The sequence below is a fragment of the Macaca nemestrina genome, chromosome 14, assembly GCF_043159975.1.
Source record: "Macaca nemestrina isolate mMacNem1 chromosome 14, mMacNem.hap1, whole genome shotgun sequence".
Lineage (NCBI taxonomy): Eukaryota > Metazoa > Chordata > Mammalia > Primates > Cercopithecidae > Macaca > Macaca nemestrina.
In genome coordinates, this window is record NC_092138.1 from 84,342,604 (window position 1) to 84,367,012 (window position 24,409).

Genomic DNA, 24,409 nt, shown 5'->3' on the forward strand with positions numbered 1-24,409 from the left:
CAAGTGATTCTCCTATCTCATACTCCCAAAGTGCTGGGATTACAGGCATGAGCCACTGTGCCTGGTGCTAGACTCTGCCTCTTTAGTGATAAGAACCAGCTATAAGATTACTGAGCAAAAGATCTGGACACAGACAAAGGAGAAAAATTGGGGTATATTTCTCTCTGCCCCCTTCTTTCTACCTCGTGCCTTCTCATGCACTGATGCCTCCTTGAAGGAGCCCTCCCTGACCATTCTGAGGGCAACAGTTGTTCCGGTTTTTCTCAGCCACAGCTCTGCTCTGCTTGGACCGCATTTGTCCCAGAATGCAAAGTAAGTGTTCAGCAAATATTTCTGCATCAACTAATAACCCATCACGGCCAGATTCCTGGGGGAAAGAATGATAGTGTGCCCAGGAGTGGTCAGTGCCCTCTCCTGAAGTGCCACATCCCAGAAGTGCAGCCTTATAGAAAGCAGCTACCACATCAGCCTGTCCCCTGTCCCCAGAGGAACCCTAGACCCTGAGGCTGCCCTTGCCATTAGAAATGAAGTTCTCAAGACTGGCTGAAAGCTTGTTGACCTGGTGGCCGTGCCCTTGCTGGGAAGTCGCACTGCTCTGGTAGAGAGGGTCAGGCCATTCTGTCCCAGGAGACCCACAGTGCTTGCTCCATTGTCCTTCACTCTTAAAATAGATTTTATAACCATGCCGCTGAGTGAAGACCTCCAGAGTCTCAGAACTCAGGTCAGAGCCTGCGGGTCCTGAACCTCTGTGTGGTCAAGGTGGATTGGGGCTACACGGTAGGATATGGACAGGACAGGCCTCAGGGCCCCGCCTCTACCTCCCAGCTGTTTCCACCTGCCCAGTCCCCATAGGACTTCTCTGTCCCTCTGTGTTGTGGCTGTAATGGCATCTAGAAACCTGTCTGCTTGCTGTTTGGGGCAATGTATTGGGAGCAGGATATAAAACCAAGACCTCCTTCATTCTCCCCAACACTAATATCTACGGTAGTAATCATAATAACAATAACCACAGCAACTACTCTTGGCTTGGCATCACTACATGTAAGACATTTCGCATGCCTGGACCTATGTAATTCTCACAGTGATCGTGAGACTTGGTAATATCATCATCCCGTTTTCCAGATGAGAAACCAGACACGGCGAAGGGTGTGCCTGAGGTTGCACCACTAGGAGGTGGCACAGTGAGGATTCGAACTCAGGTCTGACGCCAAAGCCAACACCTTCCTCCACCACTAGGCCTGGGCTGCCCCTCAGCCTTCCCTCCAGCAGCCACACCTCTGAGTGGCTGCCCTTCCCTCCCTGCCCCTCAGCCCTGTAGGACCTGCGTCTGTGTAAAACACTCATGGCCTCTCTTTGTGCCCCCTGAGTCACTGAGCATCTGCCCTGGCTGGCCTCCTGGTGTCTGGGCTGGGAGCAGGCCTGGCTGCTGTTGCAGGGCCGAGAGAGCCATGTGCAAGCTACAAGTGTTGTCCTGCCAGGGGCCTTTGTCTCCCCATAATGGGACCCGGCGCTCTCTCCAGGCCCCCAAGGCCTGAGAGGCTGTGGGCCAAGGCCTTGGCAGAGCGGCCGGTTGAGGGCGCTGAGTGGAAGCAGATGTGCCTGGCCCGCTGCCCAGAAAAGCCTTTCCATCTGGAGCCCTCGGGCTTGGGGAGGATGCTGTGAATGTGAGAGCCGCATGGGGACTGGACTCACACGAGGCTCCCTTGGACCAGAATATTTTAATGTGTTCGGTTTAAGAAAGAAACAAAGCTTCCATTTTTGTTGCATATGCCAGAGCTGGTTCTGAGCTAACGGTGGTGAGAGATTGACACCCAACCTCTGATACAGCTTATGGATAGGGAAACTGAGGCCCAGTGAGGGGGGAAGGACTTGCACAAGGTCACCTAGCATTTTGTCAACGTGGACATGCTATTCCAATTAGAGTGACAATTGGGGCGGACCTGGGAGGGGTCCCCAGCCTTCCTAGGGCAAGGTACGTGTGGGCATCTTTCTTGTCTAGCCTGGGTGTGGGTGGCAGAGCCATGAGGGTTTTCTGGAAGGGAATCCCCTGCACTCCAGGAAGGGGAGAGAGAGCCAGTGTCCTCCTGTTCAGTCAGGCTAAGTCCTACTGCAGGACAAAGGGCTCCCTCACCAGTTACTGTGAAAACTGACAAGTTCAGGAAGGGAGGGGACCCTGCCTTTCTCCAGTGATCCTGCTCGTGGGGTCTTTTGAGAGAGACAGCTCTGAACGGAGATTGGGAGCCCCGAGTTCAAGTCTGAAATCTGCCTCTGACATGCTTTGTGACATTCGACAAGCTGCTTCCCCTCTCTGGGCTTCCTTTTCTTCCGTCTGCAAAATGGGGATAATAGTATCCTAATGTCTTCTGGGATAGCAAGAGTGCACTTTGAAAATCTGGTCCCTCATCCATTTCTTGAGAGTGTCCAAAATCAGCCCTTTGAGGTGGGAGGAGCAATATTCTCACTGCCTAGAAGGGAATGGACAGCTCAGAGAGGTGAAGTGACTTGCTCAGACACACAGCATCCGTGGATCAATGCTGTGGGGTTGGAAGGGTTTCCTGATTCCTAGTTCTGTGGTCATCTCCTCTCCAGGAGACTTGATGTCCTCTGCCAGACCACATGGAGACAGCAGACATGGCCTTCAGTGGGATCCTCCACCACCCCTCATGGTGAAACCAAAAGTGAGGGCAAGGGCCAAAGCGTTGAGACTTGCTTCACCTATTGGAATGGGGTCCTGAGGATGGAAGCGACACATGGCCTGCCAGTTGCCTGTAGTATGCCTGTTGGAGGGTGAGGTCAGCCAGCCTCTGCTTGCATAGTTCTTGGACAGGAAGCTTACTATTTGCTCAGGCAACCTGTCTCATCCCACTGACTGCGAGAAAACATCCTCGCCCGGGGTTGAAACCTGACGCCTCTTCAAGGTCACTCCTGTTCCCCAACCCCCAAACTGTGCACATTCTGCTCCCCAGCCTGGGGTGGCCACAGGCCCTGAAAATGGGCGAGCCTGGGGCTGCCTGGATTTGAGAACTTATGGCTCTCCCAGTCTCCCCTTCCTCTCACTTGACCCCTGATGCGGAACAGCCTCCTTTCCTGAGGCTCTGATTACCCTGGAGTAGGCAGACAGAACCTTTCTCCTCCACCCCTGGCAACACTGCCGGGCAAGTGCACCACATCCTGCTTGTCCTACTGGAAGATGCCTCCCTCTGCATGGGGGAAGGGGTGAGACTTCCGGGCCAGGCCAGCAGGAAGACTCACTGGTCCGAAAGTTAGAACACCTGAGTCACTTGACATGCACTCTCAGATGAACTGCTGTGCTGCTCTGTGCCTCAGCCGCTTTCATCTGTAGAATGGGATGGTCATGATGCCTGGCCAGCGGGGCCCATGGAGCTTGTATAAAACCTGATGGGAGGGGAGTTTGGAGTAAAAGCCTTGCAGATGAAAGCACTGGACACAGGTGAGGATTGTGTGGAGCAGAAGCATCTCACCCAGTTGAGATTCTGGACAAATCGGAGCCTCCTTGTCTCCAGCTGTGAACGCCTATCCACACCCCAAGGCCTCCTGCAGCTGTGGGCAGGTCCCTCTCTGCTGGGTCGCTCTCTGCTGGAAACTTCACAAATCCCTGGGGCCCAGGGCTGCTTTGGGGAGGGACAAAGCCGTGGGATGAATAGGGTAGGAAACTGATGTTCTCCTCATGGCAGTTTAAAACCATTTAAAAATATTGAAATAAACATGGATTTATTATGAAACAGGAGAATTTGACATGAATTTGGAAGCGAACACATGAGGCTAAGGACTCTCAAGGCAGTTGCAGGCTTTTGCCTCACTGTGCTCTATCACGCACCCGGCCTCCTGTTCCCTCCCATCCCCTCTGTCCCTGCTCCCTCCTGCCCAGCCCCTGGCGTGGGCTATTCTCTTTCTGCAGTGCAGAAACTTTAGAAAGACTGTCCGTGTGGCCCTGTGATGGAACAGGTCGACCCAACCCATCACATTTCTGATTAATGACCCCCAGGCCCCCTCCTCTACAAATTCTACCCTTCTTATTGATTACAAACATACTATTCAGAAACCTTGGTGAAATGTCCAAGCTCGTTTTCCTTCCTTAGAAATGGCAGTTGTTGTTGCTGTTGTCATCATAACCTTCATCACCTTCTTGTGTAGGCGGGTATTAGAATCTGCTTTTCTGAAAAACATGGGCCTGAGCCTGTTTGACTCATGGTCTCAACCTTGAAAGGCTCAAGCTCAGAGAGGCTTATGGGGTTCCTTGGGCCATCTCTTGCCAGACTCTGTTCACTTGCACACAGGTCCCCTGGAGTCATTGGGATGGAGATTCCTACTCGGAGGCCTGGGTTTCCAACAATCTCCCAGGTGAGTCAGTGCTGCTGGTTCTGAGACCAACTTGGGCCCCACAGGCAGTTAGTGATGGAACTGGGCCTGGCACCAGCCTCCTCTACCATGATGGCCTGCCCATCCTCCTACCACCTGCCATCAGGGTGACCTGGAAGGCAGTGGGGGGCCGGAGACAAGTCTCAGATAGTTCTGCATCAAAAGAACCAGGCTTCCTCTTGTTATCTGTGTAAATAATTATTGGGAGGCCGAGGTGGGAGGATCACTGGAGGCCAGGAGTTGGAGACTATATAGCAAGACACCATCTCATGTTGGACAATATAGCAAGACCCCATCTGTAAAAAAAAGTTTAAAAATTAGCTGGGTGTGGTGGCTCATGCCTGTAGTCCCAGTTCCTCGGGAGGCTGAGGCAGGACGACTTGAGCCTAGGAATTTGAGGCTGCAGTGAGCTATAATTGTGCCACTGCACTCCAGCCTAGACAACAGAGCCAGACCCTGTCTTTAAAAAAATTAGAAAATCAACATTCATAACCTCTAATGTGATAAGTGATTCAGGTGAGTATCATCAGTGCATGTGAAGAGACCATGGAATACAAGTGGCTGGGGAACAAGATTTTGAAGTATCACTCCAGAGATTTTGTATTCACTGCAGAGGGGGGTGTGCATTGAGGATGGCAGGACCGGGCAGCCAGCACCTCCCCAAAGCAGTCAGGCTGGGCCGTGTCCATGTGCTGTGGGCTGGCAGGATGTGTGGCCCTTGCTGGAAAAGTTCTGCCTGAAGCTAGCCTGGGAATCGTGGGCTATTCTGCAGGACATGTGGCCTGGATTGTTCAGAAGATTTAGTGTCATGAGGAGCAGAGTTGGGGGGTACACACCAGCCGAATGCCGCGCATGACACTTGACAGGATCCCGGATTGGAAAAATAAACAGCAGCATGTTATGGAGCAATGGTGGAATGCGAGTGTGGACTTTGTGTTGGGTGACGTTGCCCAACGCTGATTATCCCTGGTGTGGCACTGGTGTGAGATTACGTAGGAGGATGACCTTGGTCCTGAGAGATAGAGAGGTATTTGGGGGTGGAGTATCATGATGTCTGCAACTTAATTTTGGATGGTTTGGCAAAAGAGGGGGAGGAAGAAGAGAAATAGAGAGAGAGAGCTTGATGAAGGGGATACAGTCAGATGTTAGTGGTGAATCTCAGATAGGGGTATTCTTTCAACTATTCTATGTGTTAGAAAACCTTCCAAATTAGAAAAAAAAAAACAAAAAAACACCAAAAAATGCAAATAGGCTGGGCATGGTGGCTCACGCCTGTAATGCCAGCAAGGAGGCCAAGACGGGTGGATCACGAGGTCAGGAGTTCGAGACCAGCTTGGCCAACATGGTGAAACCCCATCTCTACTAAAAATACAAAAAAAAAAAAAAAAAAAAAAAATTAGCCAGGCAGCGTGGTACGTGCCTTTAATCCCAGCTACTCAGGAGGCTGAGTCAGGAGAACTGCTTGAACCTGGGAGGCGAAGGTTGCAATGAGCTGAGATCATGCCACTGCACTTTAGCCTGGGTGACAGTGCAAGACTCTGTCTCAAAAAAAAAAAAAAAAAAAAGAAAAAAGAAAAATTGTAAAAGGAAAAGGAATGGAAAAGCCATAAATCTCTGCTGAAATCTACAATACAAAGTCAGGACTTGCATCCTGTGGCAAAAAAAAGTCCTAACAATCCTCCTTCCCCAACCTCCACTCAAAGCTTTGCTTACCACAGAAGCTGCTCCTCATAAAACCCCTCTTTCCCCTCTCTTTTTCTCCCCGCAAAGCTGCAAGCACTTGTGTCAGTAGCCCTCTGCATCCTACACCCACCCCGGCTTCCCTGCCCTGGCCCCCAGGCCTTTCTTTGTGGGGTATCCCAATCTTTCTCAACACCTGTTTGGTGACTAGGGGTGCAGGTTCGCAGATGGGACGCCTGGTGTGATGTCTCACTCTGGCATTTACATGCTGGGTGGACTCAGCCAGATTGTCTAACCTTTCTATGCCTCAGTTTTCTCATCTGTAAAATGGGGGAGAACATCAGTACCTGCCTAACGGTGTTGCTGGGAGGATTAAATGTCCTAACACCCCCGGAGCACGGGGCAGAGGGTAATTGCTCATGAATGACACAACTGTTCGAGGTAGGTTGCCCAGCCCAAGGCCTTATCTTTTTGGGACAACTGGCTAAATGAGATCTGGCTCCCACTGTGGCTCCCCAGGTATCTCTGTTCGTGCTGCGGTGGGGAGATGGACACCCATGCTTGCTCTATGTTCCCGGGCCTCTTCCTTCTCCAGCACAGGGGATGACAGCACCAAGCCACCATCCTGACCTTGGACATGGACGCACCTGGCTGTGGCCGCTGGGTGGAAGCATTCAATTACAGATGCTCCAATTTTTCCCTTGCTCTCCTCCTGGGCTGGTACCCAGGGGCCACGCCCAGCCAGCATGAAGTTGACTCTGCATGAGTGAGAAATATATCTTTACGGTTTTAAGCCTCTTGGATTTAGCAGTTGTTTTGTTTCCAGTATAACCTTATCTATTCCCACTGATAAAACAGGGTTGCCCTGTCCCAGGCTAAGCCTCCTTGGAATGCTCATCTAGATGAGGGTCAGTCTTAACTGCAACTTTCCAACCATCTCTGAGTCCCAGCCAATGCGCTCACTCTGTTAGAAGCCTCCATGCTTAGCTCCGCTGGCCTCTGCAGCCCCCTTGCCCTGGCCAAGGGCCACTCTGAAACATGAAAACAGAGAAGGCTGCCTCGTTTCCCCCAAATATAGGCTCTTATCAGCCTCATTCGCCCTATGACGTTTGGTCTTTGTCTTAGTCTAGACATCAAAATTAAAATCTCTTATGAGCTCATATTCTGGGGAAGTTGGGTCAGGCTGTGTCAGGGCCAAAATTCCTCTGCCTCCGGCCCAGCTGCTGCTACAGCAGAGATGAAGCTTGTTGGAAGGGAAACTAGGGATGAGGGACGGAGCCTGGAGGGGGAGCAAGAAAGCTGAGCTCTGCTTCTCAATGTGTCATCTTGGAGAGTCACTTTTTGTCTCTGGGCCGAAGATGAAATGGACTTGCCTTTCCCTGCCTTGGGGCCTTTGCACAGGCTCTTCCGTCTGTCTGAAGCTCTCACATCTCCCTTCCTCTTCACTGGTTAACTCTTGCTCAGCTATCACATCTCAGCCTAAAACACAGGGTCATTGTGCTCAAGGACACTTGAAGGCCTGCTGCCTTCAGCGCACGCCTTCCTCTGATTGTGTGTCCAGAGGCTGTCTCCTTGCTAGGCTCAGAGCTCCACGAGAGTGAGAATCTGTTTACCTCTCTGTGACCCAATTAAGGCTTGCTGAAGGAACGAGTGAGGTGCATAAATCTGCTCCGCGAGAGCCTACAGCTCCCTGGCACATGGCAGGAGCTGCAAGAGGGACCCCCTCCTCTCTTTTCTGCTCCCTCTGCCTGCTTGCTGGTGGGTTGGAAATCCTCCCAAGGATTAAGTGTGTCCTGAGTGACTTGGCCCTTTGCTGCCTCCTGGCGTCCACTTCCAAGATAGTCATCCCCAGATGCTTCTCCCCCTCGTAGAGGAAAATTGAATGGCTTTCATGTGTTGTGGTCTCATTCATTTCCAACAGCAGCCTTGTGAGACAGGAATGATCATCCCCTGCTTGACAAATGAAGAAAGTCTACGTGTGTTCATTTGTTTATCAAATAATGATTGAGCACCTATCATTTGCCAGACACTTTGTTGGGAGCTGGTGCTTCACTGATGAACGGCACCAACGCTCTGCCTCATGGAGCTTACGTTCAGGTCTGCAATAGGGAAGGCAGACAGTAAACAAGTGAACAAACATTTTGTATTGGCTGGGCGCGGTGGCTCATGTCTGTAATCCCAACACTTCGGGAGGCCGAGGTGGGCAGATCACTTGAGGTTAGGAGTTTGAGACCAGCCTTGCCAATGTGGTGAAACCCCATCTCTACTAAAAATACAAAAATCAGCCAAGTGTGGTGGCACATGCCTGTAGTCCCAGCGACTCGGGAGGTTGAGGCCGGAGAATCACTTGAACCTGGGAAGTGGAGGTTGCAATGAGCCAAGATCGCGCCACTGCACTCCAGCCTGGGCAACAGAGCGAGACCCTGTCTCAAACAAAACAAAACAAAACAAAACAAAATCCATTGTGTGTGTGTGTGTGTGTGTGCGCGTGGACAAGCACACTTGAGATGCCAGGGGACAGTGGCTGGGCTTTGGTGGTCCAGATGTTAACTGACTTGTCCAAGATCACAGAGATGCAGCTAGATTTGAACCTAGTAGTAACAACTGTAGCTAATAATTCTGTAAGTCGTAGCTCTGCCATGTGCTGCTGAACTCAGTGCTTTTTTACATATACACTACAACAGCCCTACTATTATCCTTGTTTTGCACATGGGGAAATAAAGCACAGAGAGGCTAGTAACTTTCCCAAGATCACTCAGTGCTCAGTGGTGGAGCTAGGACTCAATTCAGGCAGTGTGGTTCCAGAGCCTGCCCTTTAACACTGGAAGACAAAATTTAGAAGTTTTGACATCCAGGGCCTCGGGGATGGTGGCCACAAACCCAGTGTGCTACTCTCCTCCCAGCCCAGCCAAGTAGACCATCCTGGACAGTCCCCTCCCCTCAGATCATCCAAGATGACTGTGTAGCTTCCTGTCCCATGAGTTGGAAAGGATGGGGAGGAGAGAGTGCTGTGGAGGGCCTCGGATGGGGAGGAGAGAGTGCTGTGGAGGGCCTCTATCCTCGGGAGTCCTGATGGACTGGCCATGGGGACAGAACCAACCCACCCTGGGCTGTGAGGTGAGAGGCTCAGAAGGCAGGAAAGGCTTCTTGGAGGAGGTGAGGGGTGAGGTGGGCCGGGAAGGTTGAGTGGGATTCAGATGTCCAATTCAGGGGGAGGAGCAGAAGACAAGGGAATGGCTGGGGCAGGGGAGAGGGTGGCGCCAAGACTTGGAAGGAGGAAAAATGAGGCTGCATCAGGACCCGAAGCTTCTGGGCTTCTTCCCCAGGCTTGGGAGCTGTTGCAGGTGTCCAGGTGGGAGGGGAGGAGCAGCCAGGGGGCGGAGATGAAGCCAAAGGCAGCCGGGACCCAGGTGGGCTTCAGAATCACATGCCCCCACCCCCAATTTTAATTTCTCCAACTCCCTACTCACTCACCCACCCCTTGCTGCTGCTTGATTGCCCCAAACACAACCCCACCCCGGAAGCGCCTGGACCCTCTCCCTCCACATCCGCCTGCCTAGAGCCCTCACTTCCTTCCTGTGTCTGCTCAAAGGTCACTTCACACAAAGGTCTTCCCTGACCACCAGAAAGAGTGTATTGCTGGTGGTTGCAACACCTTCCACACGCTGTACATTTCCCTGCGCTCGGCTTAGCGCACAGGTGGCTTAGCACTTGGCAGGCTTTCCACCCATAGTTTTCGGCTGTGGGCGACTGCTTGGCGGAGTCCTGAACAATCTTCAGCTGCAGCTTTAGTGTCCGTCATCTTGGTTTCCTGGGAACCTCAGTCATCTGTCATCCCTGAGACAGACCCTTGGAAGGCTCGGGATGGGGAAGCCAACACACACACACACACACACACACACACACATCTACACATGGGCATGAATCATATGCACACACATATGCCCATATATATACAGACCCATGCACACATACGTATGCACAACACATACACAAATGCTCACACTCATATGCACAACACGTGTGCACACAAGGCGTGCATATGTGTAGATAGGTGTGCACATGTAAGCGCACCCATCTGAGCAGTGTGTATGCCATGTCCACACATGTATGCATGCACACATACACATTGCACACACACACAACATACAGGCGTGCATATGCATACACCACAACATGCATGGACATACGTATACTTACACACATGCCCACATACATGCATTTCTGACATGACTCTGACCCTCTCCATTCATCAGGGTTGTGACCATGTTGTCCCAGGATCTAGCACAGAGACTGGCTCAGCTATCTATGGCCGCAGCCACAGTCAGATCATCAGAGCTCTGGGGCTGCAGCCAGGTGATGCCACTGATCCTCTGCTACCACCTTGTGGCCACTTCCCAGATGACACCAGTCAGTGACTGAAGCCTTTCCCTGGTTCTTGTCCCAGCTCTAAGCTCCCGGGCCCAATCCACAGGGCTCCTGGGAAACATGTAGTCATCCCTGAGCCTTGTGCCCTGCCCTAGAACAAGTGGATGGCTTTGCTAGGTGCTGTGGGTAATGAGTGGGGCCTGGAGTAGGATGCAGGCCTGACCTCTCCACTGCCCCATTAATTCTGTCTGTCCAACTCTGCTGCACCCAATACCTCCAGGCCTTCTCAGGGCTGACTCCTCTGCCTGGAGCGCTCCACTCCCCAGTGCCCCACGGCCCAGTGAGCTCCTTGAGGGAAGAGCCCTGACCGTGCTCATCTCCAGCACAGACGGGTGCCCCATGAATATGGGAGGGAGGAAAGGAGAGAGGAAGGGAAAGAAGGAGGGGGTGAGAGTGAGGGAGGATTTCCTCACTGGACTTCCTCAGTTTGAGCTCTGAAAGTCCAATGTCCCAGGAAACCCCTCAGGCCTGAGCAATCTCTCCCATTGGTCATCCTCCTAGAGCTGGTGCTGGTAGGAAGTGGTGGGGGCAGGGTGGGGCACTGAGAGAATTCAATAAAACAAAGTGTGGAGGGGGCCTGCCTGGATTGATGATGATGGCGTGCCTGGAAATGAGAATTAATGAACTCCGCTGTTTGTGCCTGAGCTGTGAGCCGTACACAAGCCACAGTATCTGCACAATTTTACCAGGGAAAAGTCTCCTGAGGATATAGAGGCAGAAAAAAAGCCTGGGCCATGACCCATGCTTTGCTCCCAAGGTTACTGCTTCCGCCTCTGCTCCCCCCAAATCATCCCCCTTAGATAAACACGGAGAGTCTAACACCAACGAATGGACCAATGTGAGAACTATGCTTCAGACTAGGAGCAAAATCTTTTTCCATCAAGGGATGTGGGTTGTGCCAAAAATAGAGCTTCAAGACCCTATTAGGGGATAGTTCTCAAACTTGATATGGCATTAAAATTAGAGAGGGATTGTTTAAAATGTAGACTTCTGGGCAGACCCACCAGAGGTTGTGACTTGGAGCATTTCAGGATGGGCTCCAGGATTCAGGCGGTTCTCATGCAGGGGTTAAAGGAAGAACGCTTCAGTGACACTTGTTAAAAGCATGGTAACAAAGACTTTACTTAGGACCCTTGATATAGGTATAGGGATCATTGCAACAGGGGGAGAGATTGGACTCAACTCTGAAGACAGCATGGGCAGGTGGGACTTATAGCCGAGGGGCAGGGTGGGGTCAGTGGGTGGAAAATTACTAAGATGAAACCTTCAGGGTGAGGGGGATTCTGGTTAAACCTACCTAACGGGATTCTGGGGATTGCGGTTGAAGGCAGGCCAGGGAGATGAGACATCCTCTGGGGGATGGTGGTGGGTGAGGAACCTGATCAGATATGGAGGATGATCAGATGTCAAGGATGGGGGTTGCTGCTACACTGACTTAGCAGGGCTCTTTTGCTAAAACTGGACTTCGTAAGGAAGTGCACAGATGGGCCTAGGAGAAGGTTCAGGAGTCTGACTAAAGTTTGGGCAAGCCAAGAATCCTTGTCACAGGTGACTCCAGTACCATAAATAGAGGACCTCTTCTGTAGGGATGGATTTAGAAAGATGGCATCACACTGATCTGAGCCACCTTGAAGGAGCAGGTGACCAGGGCATCAGTTCTGAGCCCCTTAGTGTTATGGCTTTCCCCAGGCTGGTGCCAAGGGAAGAATTGGGAGGTGGCAGGCAGCCACACCCTGAACGCATGTGCCAGCAGGGCTAGGCACATTGTACCCTATGCCTAAGAGAAGCAGAATTACCAAACTGCTGGCCCTGCAGGGGATTAAAGGAAAGATGGTGTTTCTCTGCTCATGTTATGTGACTATTTGTTTTACCAATGTAAATGGATGTCACCGAAGCTCTGGGGTCTCCTACCATAAGGAGGAGGCTGAGTGGGGAGGAGGGGCAGCCTCTTTAGATGTCATGCTTGCATTTGCCAGGGCCTTGGAGGCAACTGACATGGGGGCACTGAGACAGAAGCCCAAAGTGCTTTCACAAGGAACTTCTGCCCAACCTTGGTCCAACGTGCATGGCAACCTCACTCAAAATACAGAGACGTAGATGATGGAGGTAGGAGGAAGTCACAGAAGATCAGAGTTTTACTACATGGAAATTTGCTAGCAATTGGAAATTTGACTGCTATTTGCAAACATCAACTTCCCCTCCCACTGAAGGGCTGGAGGAGATCACCAGTCAATGGAGAGAGAGCTGATCCATCATCTGGCCTCATGTGCAGATGAATTAGGAAGGAAAAAACCAACATGGATGCTGTGGATGAAACAATTGTAGTACAAGGGAAACGGTGGGTGAGCAAACCTCCAAAATGACCCACCACAGGTCATTTCAGCCATCCTCAGTAGAGCAGAAGAAGGTAGAAAGCCTGCAGAAAGCAACAAGATGAGATGGAAAAGGAGGTAGGTGAGAGAGACAAGGACAGGTTGCAAGGAAAACAGAAAAGCACAATGGCCACCCTGGTGGTCATCACAGCAGACCTAACTGATACCTCAGATCATTGAATTGGTGATTTGGAGGAAGAGTGCAGAGGAAAAAAATACATTAAAATGATGATTGATAATAGGATCATTTTGAAGAAATAGGGAAGAAAGAAGAGATGACCAGTGAATGAAAAAATGGTGTTCATGAATGAGATTTCAGAACAAGAGAAACAAACATTGTAGTCAAAGAGGCAATACCAAGAAACTCTTCTGAGCTAAAAAAGGAACTGTGTGTGCAGATCAGAAGGACTCTCTACATTCCAGGCAACGTGGTGGCAAAATTTTCAAATTAGAAAGCAAAAGGAAAAGTCCTAAAAATTATCCAGGCAGAAAAGGCAGCTATATACAAAGGATGTGGGGAGGAAGGGATGGAGAGCAATCCTAAATGGTCAACTGATAGGGGTGAACACGCACATCGGGCTTACTATGTCCCAGGCATGAACTAAGTGCTGTACACACATTCGCTCGTTCTATCCTCCTATGAGATAGGTCCTGTCATTGTCATCTCCGCTAACAGATCAAGCTGAGACACAGAGAAGTTAAGTAATCTGCCCAATGTCACACAGCAGATGACGGAGCTGTTATTTGGCCATAGGCAGTCTAGGACTTTAATCTGTGCTTTTCCAAACTACTTCACTCCACAGCCATTATCAGACCACGGCAAAGCATCTAAGAAGTTTGAAAATATTGTAAGCCAAGAATTCTAGACCTAGCCAACTTGCATTTAAGAAAGCAAAAGAAATTTATTCTCAGACATGCAATGGCTCAGAAAATATACTACCTCTGTACCTCTTTTTAAAAAAATTACTTGAGGAAGTACTCCAACCTATTGAGGGATGAAACAAAATTAAGAGCACAGGTATGAAGAAATCATGATATAAAAAGAACTGGTGGCTGGGCGCGGTAGCTCATGCCTGTAATCCTAGCACTTTGGGATGCCGGGGCAGGTGGATGACCCGAGGTCGGGACTTCGAGACCAGCCTGACCAACATGGAGCAACCCCACCGCTATTAAAAACACAAAAACATTAGCCTGGCTTGGTGGTGCATGCCTGTGATCCCCACTACTCCGGAGGCTGAGGCAGGAGAATCGCTTGAACCTGTGGGCAGAGGTTGCAGTGAGTTGAGATCCCACCATTGCACTCCAGCCTGGGCAACAAGAGCAAAACTCCATCTTAAAAAAACAAAAACAAAAACAAAGCAAAACAAAAAAGAATGGGCAACAACACCAATTTTAGTTAAAACAGACAGAATTTTAAATTATTATAAATCTGGCAACAACAGAATACAAAAAAATCCAAATGTATAATTATAAGGGTAGTTATATGACAAAAGGCCAATAATGTAACAATTATAGCCTGGATACCCAAGCCTCAGTGATATCAATAAAGTTCAAGAAGAAAAGAAGGAAGGCAAACTAACTTCTCATCTCAAACTGGGGAACGTGCACAACATCGTAACAACTAGAGAATGCCACTGAAATGCTTACAGGTCTTCATTAGTCACATAACGCCAGCATATATCTTTTCTAAAACATTAGCAAATATAAAATCGCAGTAAACATGATCTGTTTAGTTTTTTAAAAAGTGCAAAGCAGACAGGCAACCCCACACCCACAGAGAGAGCTGTGCAGGTTGCCATGTACGTCGATTGATGTAGGATGGCAGAACTGTGCCTTCGGAGGCACTGCCACAGCAACCTTCTCCTGCCTCCTCCTCCTCCTGCCCCACTAGGACTTGACCTCCCAAAAGTGCTGCATTGTTGTCAGTGTTCTCATTCTTCACCTTTTTTTTTTTTTTTTTTTAAAGACAGCGTCTCGCTCCATTGCCCAGGCTGGAGTGCAGTGGCACGATCTTGGCTCACTGCAACTTCTGCCTCCCAGGTTCAAGCCACTCCTGCCTCAGCCTCCTGAGTAGCTGGGACTATAGGCATGCACCACCATGCCCGGCTAATTTTTGTAATTTCAGTAGAGACGGGGTTTTGCCATGTCGACCAGGATGGTCTCGAACTCCTGATCTCAGGTGATCCACCCATCTCGGCCTCCCAAAGTGCTGGGATTACAGGCATAAGCCACCGCACCCGGGCTCATTCTTTAACTTTCGTGTACCTTTGGAAGGTTAGAGAAGGACAGCTACCAGTGTCCTGGCTGGCATGGGCCCTGATACCAGTGTCCTGGCTGGCATGGGCCCTGGGTTGGGGAATGGGGAGTGGGAGAGTTGTGAAGAATCTTCCTATTTTTTTTCTCATCCAGATGGTGCTTGTCACTAGGAACCTATAAAGTCCAAACTGAATCATGTGACTCCTTTCTTAAAGCAATTGACTGATTCCCCTTTGCCCTAATGTTAGAGTCTGAATCCTTTCCATGTTCTCCAAAGTTCCTTCCAGTCTCATCATATCTCCCACTCCAACCTCAGTTTCCACACTGCCTTTGACTTTCATGCAGCTTCCCAAACGCTCCACGTTCTCCACTGACCTTTCTGCCTTTGCACAAACTGCTCCCTTGGGCTGCAGTGGCCTTTCCCTCTGACCCCATCCCCACCTGGAAAACACTAATAAGATAGGGTGCAGGTGCGTGTCTCCCATGAACCCTTCTCTGATGTCCGCTGGCTGGAGGAAGTCCCCTCCCATCTCCCATCCTGTGCCATATTCTCCCCTCCGGTCATTCACTACACATTTCCTTAATCTATTTAGTTTCAGGGATATTTAAAGCCCTGGTAGCTTGGGTTTCTTTCGCTGGCAGCTTAAGGCAGCCCAAAGCCATAAACTGCACTGGAAAGAACAGGAGAGGTCTTATTCACCGCGTCTCCAGGCTCAATAGCAGGTACCCCATAAACACTTACGGAACTCAACTAAGGTGCCCTCGCTACTGTCACCAGCCTGCACCATGCCTCACTAGCAGGTAGCAGTACAGCGGGTGTCGCTTGAAGGCTAAATCCCAACAGTTGGTGGTGCTGGGGTTCTGGGAGAGGCAGTTGGAAGGGACCACAGCCTCCCACAGGGCAGCTCCAGAATGTTCTGGCCATATGACTGAGGTCTTCCAGCACTGGCCTGTCCCTGCCCCGTCCCAGGACCACAGATCCTGCACAGTTTAATTTTGTTAAGAACATTTTAAACTCTAGGAAAGCATTTGAGGGCAAGGGAAAAGGTGGAGTGTTCTCCTGGGACGAGGTAAAGATATACAGGGGAGATGAGTAGGAAACCCGGACCGAACGTTGAAGGGCTGGGTTTACAAAATGCAAGGGCAGAACTAACACTATACAACTGGACATTCACCAGACTATCCTTTTTTGTTTAGCATTAAAAAAAAAAAAGAAAAAAAAAAGTCACCTAAGTGGCTTTGAAAAATCGGAAAAGATCTATGCATAATCTGTCTTTCCAACGACGACTCAGTGCCCCCTCTGCTTGTGGGAACTGAATGTAAAAATAATCACCAGCTTCAGGGCCTCAAAAGCCACCTCGATGGCGAGGAGGCAGGGCACAGAGGGGCAGTGCCAGTCTTGAAAGGTAAGGTGGGTAGAAATTAGCATCCCAAACTGCCCACCGCGGAAGTGTCATCCAACCGCCTTAAAAAAAGCTATTCCCAAACAGGCTCCTTCTGACGGCCTTGGAGCTGACGTGCAGGCAGCCAAGTGTGTGTATTTGTGGAGTTGTAAGTAGGTCAGATATTTCTGTCGCTAATTATTACTTGTGAAAAAATATGTCGTGAGCTTGCCGCAGGGAGAGAGTATCGAAAGCAGCATTGATCTTTGGAATCTCTAGCCAGATTTATCTGTGTGGGGTTGGAATCCCAAGGACTGCCAAAACAGGAAAAAAAAAGAAAAAAGAAAAAAGAAAAAATGTCCTCAATCCAGGTCTACGGGGGGCAGTTGTGGGAACTCCAGCAGGAAGTTGAGAAACCTGGGTTCCAGCCCTTGATTTTTACTTTCCCGTTCCGGGCTTCAGTTTTCTCACTAGGTTGGATTTTATGTTCTGATTTCACAAACTCCACAGTCAATGGTGATTTTCTCGGGACCTGGGATTTCCCTTTGGTTTTAGGGATATGGGTCATTTCCTTTCTGGGAGGTATAGGCAAGAAATTCGTTCAGAAATGAGATTAAAATTTTCTGGCATTGATTATTAGGTGGGAAATTTTGCTGCACCTGGATCAGACCCACATATCTAAATATTTGCTGAATGTTGAATATGTGTTGGACATTGTGGCAGGCATGCTGGACATACGAGTGCATTTGCCTCTACTCACTCCTTTGTATATATAGGGTTGGTGGCCCCTTATTGATTTCAGTGAGTGACATGGTTTTCTCAAGGTTGCACACATAGGAAACAGAAACGCTAAGATTAGAACCCAGCCTGACTCCAAGTCAGTACTGTCCTTGGCTCTTTCTCTCCCTCACCAGCCCCAAGAGCTGTATTCAAGTGGGCAGTAGAGAGGACAAAGATGACCCTTCCCCTCCTCTTAGAAGCAAAGTCTGAATACTGGGGCAAGACACTACTCTAATTAGTTTTATTTTTATAGGCTCTGAGACTTGTCAATGCTTTATGCAAAGTTATGCAGAATATGCGAATTAGGAGTGGCTCTGGTTGTGTTGTAACCAGGAGGGCACCTGCAGTTCTCTGATCTGAATAATTCCACCTGCAGAGCTTCCTGATGGCATGAGCAGCGGGAAGTGTTGGACTCCTGTCTGCAATGTCATGCCTCTTGAAAGTCCCTTCTGAGTAGTGCTCAGGAACTGGAATGTAAATGCCCCTGCCATATGGAGAGTATTAGCCCCAGAGACCTTGGCAGGGATGAATTCATTTGGTATGAAGGTTTTTTGTTTTTGTTTTTAAAGCAGGTGGGCCTCAGTTTTCTCACCTTTATAATGGGTGAGTTGGTCTCTATGAGCTTCAAGGATCTGTGATCACCCTAAGTGTTTAGATACCTGTATGGAGGTTTCTGGAAAGTACTATCCTCTCTCTTTTTCTTCAGCACTTTATGATGCCCCCTGCCCCTCTCCAGCTTGCACTCCCACTGCCCTATGTTTGTGCTTCCCCCCTTGAAGTATTTGGCCTTCTAGAAGCTTCCATGCCTTTCTTGCCTCCTATGCTTTGCACATGCTGTTTCTGCTCCTGGAATGCCTTTCCCTCCCTTCTCCATCTGTCTAACTCCCACTCTCCCTCCAAAGGTCAGCTCGGATGTCAGTTTCTCCTGCCCCCTCCCCAGTCTAGGCCAGGTACCCTTCGTCCCCAGCCTCCTGGGTAGCACTCAGCAGCTGGTTGTTGTCCACCTTCCCCAGCAGGCACTGGGCTCACTGGGAACAGACACCTGCTGGTCTTCCCTATAGCCCTTCAAGCATGTGGGCCCAGGATTGTCACCAATCAACTGTCACTGGTCAACCTTTGAGGAATTAACAAATAAAAGAGTAAATGCATCCACACACTTTAATTCAGAATTGTCAATAAATAAATAAATAAGGCCAGGCACGGTGTTGGCACCTATAATCTCAGGGCTTTGGGAAGCCAAGGCAGGAGGATTGCTTGAGGCCAGGACTTTGAGACCTGCCTGAGCCACATAGTAAGACCCCCATCTCAACAACAACAACAAAATAATTGTCCAAAGGAAGCAGTTGCGTTAAGCTCCCACCCAGCTGTGACTTTAGACTAAAAATAGGCATAGGGACACCAGGCTCCTGTAACTCCCTAATATGAATTTTAATTTTTAATAACTCGAGAAATCAGTGAAATATACCTATGGGAAAATGATGAGGAATCAGCCACATAAATTAATGGAAAGTATGTGTTCACATTATCTAACTGTATTAAGTGTGAATAATAATTAATTATACATTCTACATGAGGTCTTATCTTGGAGAGTTCCTTAACCCAATGTGAAGAAATTTAAAAAGTCATTCATCACTCTCCTGTGCTCCACCCAGGTCATAACGTAAAAAGCAATAGCCAAAGAATTTTCTATAATTTATTAAAATCATCATCTTAGAGGAAAAATAACTCTTTTTAGAGCATAACAACTTAGAAATGGAAGCTGCACCCAAATGTGTTTGCTAATGCTGTTGGAATCATCCGGTCCACCTTCCCGTTCTTCCCTGCATTTGTTCATTCTTTCATTCAGTTACTGTGCACCCTATGAATGTGGTATGGAGAGGTGGTATAGCAAGCGGATATGAACATGAACTCCCCAGCCAGACTGTTTGGGGTCAAATCCAAGCTCATCTACTTTCCAGCTGTGTGGTGTTAGGCAATTTGCTAAACCTCTCTGTGTCACAGTTTCCCCATCTATAAAATGGAGAGAATAATAGGACCCATCTCGTAGAGCTGGGATGGGAGATTAATGAGCCAACACATGTGATGTGCTTAACCTAGAGCGTAAACTAACTCTCGGTGTGGCCATGCGGGTGTGCTGGGCAGGAAGACAAAATGACTTTCTGCCCTTGGAGAGTTTGCTGATTGGTGAAGAAAACAGACCATCAATAAGCAGCTGCATGTTAAATTACAAAGTGTGTGTGTTGCATATGCAGGAGAGTACAGGACTACGATAGGGAGTGATGAGGGCATTTTATATAAGGCAAGCAGGTCCAGCTTCTCTCGGGAGGGGACGTTCAGGTCAAGGACTCAAGGTAAGAAGGAGCTGGTTAAGTAAAGAGTTGGGGGAAGAGGTTTCCAGGTCTTGGCTTATGTGTGGTACTCTACTACCTTGGGTTGCCCTTTCCCTGTTTAGACTTTTTTTTTTTTTTAGACAGAGTTTTGCTCTTGTTGCCCATGCTGGAGTGCAGTGCAATGGCACGATCTTGGTTCACCACAACCTCTGCCTCCTGGGTTCAGGCGATTCTCCTGCCTCAGCCTCCCGAGTAGCTGAGATTACAGGCATGCCCCACCATGCCTGGCTAATTTTGTATTTTTAGTAGAGACGGGGTTTCTCCGTGTTGGCCAGGCTGGTCTCGAACTCCTGACCTCAGGTGATCTGGCCGCCTCAGCCTCCCAAAGTGCTGGGATTACAGGTGTGAACCACCGCGCCCGGCCCCATTTAGATTTTTTAAAGCACAAATATGTCATATTAAGACACACTGCAGAGCCCCAGAGAAAAACAATGTGGTTAAGGGCAAAGAAAAAGCCAACAGCCAGTGGTAAGGACTACAGCACTTGGAGTGAGGCTCCCACATGCTCGGGAACTTGCTAACAGTCTATGGAAAAGGGGGCGCCACAGGACAATGAGGAAAGGAGAGATCCCTTAGTATCTGAAAAACAAGCCTAAAGTAGGGGGGAAAATACAGCTAAAGCCTGCCTTACATCTCATAATCCAGACAGATTAAAGAGATAAAGTTAAAACTCTAAAGGGAATGGAAGAAAATTGGGAAGAATGGGTTTTTGACTTGGGGAGTAGAACAAGACTTCCTAAGACCGAACAGGCACAAACAATAAGGCAAAACATGGTTAGAGTCAACTACATCAAAATTTAGGATTTCTGTTCAGCAGAGGAAAACAAAGACAAGAAAGCAAACAGATGTCAAGCTGGGAGAAGACTTTTAATGTCTAAATCAGAAAAAGCTTATTGTCTATAATAGACAAAGAACTCCTTCAAATCAATAGGAGTTCCAGGAAATTCAATACGACCCCAGGAGATTCAGTACAAACCCTAGGACATTCAATACAAATGGTCAAAGAATATCACTAGGGAGTTCACAGAGGGATAACATCAAATGGTGACCAAGTGCTTGAAAGAAAAGAGATGTACCTGAAATCCAAGATATACAAACTTAAACAACACAGAGAAACCACTGCACTTTTCTTTCTTTTTTTTTTTTCCCCCTGAGACGGAAGTCTCAGTCTGTTGCCCAGGCTGGAGTGCAGTGGCGTGATCTCGGCTCACTGCAATCTCTGCCTCCCGAGTTCAAGCCATTATCCTGCTTCAGCCTCCCAAGTAGCTGGGATTACAGGCGCCCATCCCCACACCCAGCTAATTTTTGTATTTTGAGTGCAGACAGGATTTCACCATGTTGGCCAGGCTGGTCTTGAACTCCTGACCTCAGGTGATCTGCCTGCCTCAGCCTCCCAAAGTGCTGGAATTACAGGCGTGAGCCACTGGCCCAGCCATCTTTCTGTTTTTATCAGACTCAGCTACAGAGAGCAAAGGTTCTCATCTCCCAGCTCCTGGCACATTCTCACTGTTGAACTGCACACAACCTTTTTTGTGGTGTTAGGTTTCTTTTTTGTTTTTTAACTTCTTTCTCGTTTATCCCTGATTCCCACCACCATCCCGTTTCCCCCATGGGCATTTTCACTAATATATTTGATATATGTTCTTAAATATGCATGAATCCTTATGAAACATGTTGTGCTATTCTGTGTATATATGCTTTTAATTAACATGACTAATTCCGTGCTGTAGCTCTCAGTCTTTTTTTTTTTTCTTCTTCTTCTTTCTTCTCTTAGCACCAAAGTATATTCAATAGTCTGTAATAGTTGCTTATAACCATGTACAATGTTTTTTCATGGTGAGAATTCACCACATTCTTCTCATGCATTTCTTCAGCAATGGACACCCTGGTGGTCTCAGAGTCCCTGATCCTCTAAACTACACTGCTGGAGTAGCCTCAAGGGATGGCGGGGCTTCTTTTTGTCCTATGAGATGCAAGACGCAGGATGCGAGAGGAGATATCTCTAAGATAGACATCCAGGAGAGGTCACACTGGGTCGTGGATAAATATTTAATGTCCTTAACTGTGCCAGGGCCCTATAGCCCAAATGGCACCTCCGTGAAAACCAGAAAAAGCACAAAAAAACAAAAAAGCAACAATAACAAAAAACCCCAGAAAGACAATAAAATTGAAACAAACACAAAAACCCTGCCTGCCCTTTGAGGCTCAGCTCACAGTTGTCTCCTAAGGGACCAGATACCATTTCCTTTCTACTCTGAATGCCCCTGGCACATGTTCCCCTTTGCCTGGGAAACAGTGAGCTACTTGAAGGCAAAAAATCATATATTTGTGGTTTCTTTTCTTTCTTTTCTTTCTTTCTTTTCTTTTCTCTTCTCTTTTCTTTTCTCCTTCCTTCCTTCCTTCCTTCCTTCCTTCCTTCCTTCCTTCCTTCCTTCCTTCCTTCCTTCCTTCCTTCCTTATTTCTTTATTTCTTTTTCTTTTTTTTGAGACAGAGTCTTGCTCTGTTGCCCAGGCTGGAGTGCAGTGGTGCGATCTCAGCTCACTGCAACCTCCACCTCCTGGGTTTAAGTGATTCTCCTGCCTCAGCCTCCTGAGTAGCTGGGACTACAGGTGCGCACCATCACGCCTGGCTAATTTTTGTATTTTTATTAGAGATAGGGTTTCACCATGTTGGCCAGGATGGTCTCGATCTCCTGACCTCATGATCCACTCGCCTCAGCCTCCCAAAGTGTCGGGATTACAGGAGTGAGCCACCGAGTCTGGCCTATTTGTTGTCTTTCTACCAGTTGCAATAGCAGGCTCTCATAAAAGCTTGCTGGACTGATTTTCTATGTCCTGACACTTCAGAGCAGCATGACCTCACCCCACATTGATAAGCATGCCCACTACAGAAAAGGAGAAAATGATGGATTTGAGGATCAGGATTGTAAGATTCTGGTCTCCTTGCTGTCACCAACCTGAAGGGTAACCATCAGCAAGCGACTTTTCCTCTCTGGCTCTGAGTTTCCCAGTGGCAGCTCCTCTGTGGCAGAGAGAAGCTAATTTCCCCTTAAACCATTTCCCTTTTCCTCTTGGGCTCAGAGGAAGCCTGCATTGCCCAGCCTCCTTGCAGTGAGGTGCAGGCCTGTCATCAGGTTCTGGTCAATAGAATGTGGATGGAGGTGACATATTCTGCTTCCAGGCCTGATCTGTGAAAACCTCCTCATGTGAATCTCCACATTCTTACATCATCTGCTGGCCAGATGCAGAGAATCCCACAGCACCACAAGCTAGAAGGAGCTTGGATCCCCAAGTCCCTCCCTAGAGGAGAGCCATCCCAGAGAGCTTTATAGCCAGAAACGCCCTTGGGGGATGGTTGTATGAGCAAAACTAAACTTTTATGGTGTTTTGCCTTTGAAAATTTTGAGGTTGGTTGTTACACCAGGTGTCCTCCTGATTAATCTATTTCCCTCAAGCCAGATTTCACCCAATAATTCCTTAATTTGTGTCATGCTTCTCCACTTTTCACAATTGATGTTTTGTGGCCCAGATCTTTTATTCTACTCAAAAGTAGCTGAATAATCTGAAATAGCAATTGAGTATCCAAAAGCAGCCAATCTCAATGCTGGCGTTGCCCCTGCATCCACTCCCTACAATCCATCACTATCATGGAACCAAAAGGATCTCTCTGGAACCAACAGGAAAAGGCAATTCCTCCAAAATACTTTCATGGTCTCCTGTTATCCTCAGAATGAAGCCAAAGGGCTCATACCTACGAGGCCTACCAAAACTGGCTCTATTTCTTCTACTTCCTCTCCCCTGCTGAGTCCACAGTTCAGCTGCGAAAAGCAGTTCCTCTAACACGCCAGTCTCAGTGCCCAACACAGTAAGGACTAGGCCTTCAGGGTAACGCTATTTGAGCCCAGGAGGCTCTTCCATCCCCTCCTCCTTATCTTGGGGGTGTGGCTTACAAGTCACTTTTCCTTAGGGAGTCTGGGCCCCCGATCACTCCCTCCAGTCCACGCTTTTGCCCCACTGTGTGCTTACCACTCACAACATTCATTGCAGTTGTAAGTACTTGTCCCCTGAACCGTCTGTGTCCTGAAGGACCAAGCCAGTCTTGCTTCTTACTGAATCCCCACACCCGGCCCAGACCCTGGCTTGTTGATCGTGCTCTTAAGTATAGTCATGTGTCGCTTAACAATGCGGATGCGTTCTGAGAACTGTGTTGCTAGGCGATTTTGTGCAAATGTCATAAAAGTGTACTCACACAAACCTAGATGGTAGAGGCTGCCACCCACCTAGGCTTCATGGTCTAGCCTGTGGGTCCTAGGCTACTAACCTGCACTTGTGGCACTGTGTGGAAGACTGTAGGTGACTGTAACACAATGGTAAGGATTTGTGTGTCTAAACATAGAAAATGGACGGTAAAAATGCAGTATTATCATCTGACGGGACCACTGTCGTATATGCGGTCTGTCATCGACTGAAACGTCATATGACACACTGTAGTTGCTGAACAGGGCATCAATACATGACCAAATCCCGAGGGAACAAGTGGGCTTGATTCCTGGAGGAGGGGTCATATCCTGTGTCATCCAAGGGGGACAAACGGATTTCTTGGAAGGCATAGTGCCTCTCAAAGGAACAGAAAGGCCATACTTGGATGTATTAGGTCCCCAATTAGGTCCAGAGCTTCACAGAGTGAATCTGCAATGCCAAGGCTCAGTGCCCACAGAGAGAGATCCCATACTGGTCACCA

General features: G+C 48.7%; 1 long non-coding RNA gene across 1 annotated transcript in view; it reads right to left on the minus strand.

Moving 5' to 3' along the window:
* Window positions 1–23,822, minus strand: part of LOC105487065 (uncharacterized) — a 36,667-nt gene extending 12,845 nt beyond the window's left edge. Inside the window, exon 1 of the long non-coding RNA XR_011612794.1 lies at window positions 23,695–23,822. This is a non-coding gene — a long non-coding RNA (uncharacterized lncRNA). The remainder of the gene's footprint in view (window positions 1–23,694) is intronic.
* Window positions 23,823–24,409: the final 587 nt, after the last annotated feature.